Raw genomic sequence first — 2846 nt, 5'->3', positions numbered from 1 at the left:
GCGGGAGAGCTAAATGAGGCTTGTTGTATTTCTATGAAAGGCCTGGTACCTGGTGAGTGATAAACCAGTCCCTTCATGCTTTTTGTTTATAATCTTAACATCATCTCTTTAAAAAGTAAGATTTTAAAAATAGTAATTTCACAGCCATAGCAATTTTAGAAAGTTTATTTTAGGTTTAGGCGCAGTTTATAATTCTGTATTATAGGTGAACCAATGAACTACAGTTTAATGGGGTTAAGACAACACAATCACCCCAAAGGTATTTGAACACTGACTTGTGAAAACTCCTTCCACCTTTAGTGAAACAGTATTTTTTTTTTTTAGTTGAGTGGAAAACAAGTCACAAGCCAGAGAGTGGAATGGTTCCCAGAGAGCCGATAAAATCCATAAGAATGGACATCAGGAGACGATTCTTCTGACTGCCAACCAAAGAGAATCAATACTACGTTCTGCCCTGAATCCAAAGCACGGCGTTTGGAAAATAAAGATTTACGATCTGGATAGAAGCAGCGATGAATCACTTGGCGATATGTGTCTTCTGGCACAACTTGTCAAAAGTAACGAGCCATGGTCTGTTCCAGAGTTCAGGTGGTTGCACACGTTCTCTGTAAAATATGGAATAGAAGGGAACGCAATTTGTCTGAGCCTCTGCACAGCTCTCCTCCAATTACCGAGCTTCTGCCCCTGTTGCCAGTGAAAATAAATGGGCTGATAATTACAGCCTCAGACATTCTTGGAGCCTGCATTTCCCTGCGCTTCGCCAGCCTGTGCGTCTAATGGGGTCACATTATGAGTCGTAACTCAAATTTTATCGTCTCTTACCAGCGTCCCCTTGTCCCTCTGTTCACCCCAGTGACTTCCATTTCGGTACCTCTCAGAGTCTCCTCGGGGGGAGACTTCCTTGCCCTTGAGTAAGTGGCTCCTTGGAGTGCTGTCCCTGCAGTGAGCATTCGGGGTCCCCCTGGGCACATATAATGTCCCTCTATCTTTTGCTGGGCCCTGTGGTCTTCCACAGGTACCTTCACATCTTCCTCTGGACATTGCTTCTCATTCACTGGGCCCTCCTGGTGCCAATACTGTGTTGTGATCTGGGGCAGGATGAAGGAGAACCAACACTTCTCTGTGTGTTGCTCTATGCTGTGAGTGTGCACAGATACATGTGTGTGTTTATGTGTGTGTGTGTGTGTGTGTAGGTATGCAACCTGTAATACATGCACCATAAAGTCCTACCATGACGTTCGTTTTTTTGGCTCTGTTACTTAAGCTGGAGTGCAAGGGCGCAATCTCGGCTCACTGCAACCTCTGCCTCCCGGGTTCAAGCAATTCTCCTGCCTTAGCCTCCCGAGTGACTGGGATTACAGGCACCTGCCACCATGCCCGGCTAATTTTTCTATTTTTAGTAGAGATGGGGTTTCACCGTGTTGGCCAGGCTGGTCTCGAACTCCTGACCTCAGGTGATCCACCCACCTTGGCCTCCCAAAGTGTTGGCCTCCTATAAGTATTTTAATGAAACAGCCTTTCTACATTCACTTATAGCCTTCCTTTTCTCTCTCGGACCCAAGGAGGAGTCCACGTGCTCCACTTACAGCCCCTATGTTCCAGGCTCGCTCCTTGTCCCCTAGAATGATTCTCTCCCAGGAAACGCCTTAGTCCCCTGTACGAATACCGGCGGAGGCTCAAGCTGGGACTTGCGCTAACTTTTTATTTTTAATGAGAAATAGGAACACTTTTACACTGTTGGTGGGACTGTAAACTAGTTCAACCCTTGTGGAAGTCAGTGTGGCGATTCGTCAGGGATCTAGAACTAGAAATTCCATTCGACCCAGCCATCCCATTACTGGGTATATACCCAAAGGACTATAAATCATGCTGCTATAAAGACACATGCACACGTATGTTTATTGCGGCATTATTCACAATAGCAAAGACTTGGAACCAACCCAAATGTCCAACAATGATAGACTGGATTAAGAAAATGTGGCACATCTACACCATGGAATACTATGCAGCCATAAGAAATGATGAGTTCATGTCCTTTGTAGGGACATGGATGAAATTGGAAATCATCATTCTCAGTAAACTATCGCAAGAACAAAAAACCAAACACCGCATATTCTCACTCATAGGTGGGAATTGAACAATGAGAACACATGGACACAGGAAGGGGAACATCACACTTCAGGGACTGTTGTGGGTTGGGGGGAGGGGGGAGGGATAACATTGGGAGATATACCTAATGCTAGATGACGAGTTGGTGGGTGCAGTGCACCAGCATGGCACATGTATACATATGTAACTTACCTGCACATTGGGCACATGTACCATAAAACCTAAAGTATAATAATAATAATAATAATAATAATAATTACAATAAAAGAAAAAAAAAAAAAAAAAAGATGCATAGTCCTTCGGCAAAGGTTTTCATGGTGACCTAGGAATCCCTTCTTGGAAGGTGAAGAAATGAGCTGCCTGGAGACACAGGCGTTGTGGCATTTACTCCTGGGCTGGCTCCGGCGAGACCTTGGTCCTGGCTGTGTTGTTCGGCCTGCCCGGTAGACAGCTAATCCCCGTGTCCCCTCCTCTCCCGCTAGCTCTGTTAGGAGTGCTATCTGTTCTTAGGAAAAGCCACTCTGAGCTATCACAAATGTAATGTTCCTGCAGGGAATTCTGAGGAAATGTGAGAGCAGAACACCTGTTTGGCATCCTGATTTTTATATTGCTTTTTAATTAACTTCATTTATGTATCTAACATCAACAAATAGCCTTTAACAAAATAATTATAGACAGGGAAATTGAGGGAAAAAAATCTAGGAAGTCTAAAAACCCTGAGCCATGCCAAGCTATCT

The sequence above is a fragment of the Pongo pygmaeus genome, chromosome 8 (assembly GCF_028885625.2).
Source record: "Pongo pygmaeus isolate AG05252 chromosome 8, NHGRI_mPonPyg2-v2.0_pri, whole genome shotgun sequence".
NCBI lineage: Eukaryota > Metazoa > Chordata > Mammalia > Primates > Hominidae > Pongo > Pongo pygmaeus.
This window is presented reverse-complemented; position numbering follows the sequence as displayed.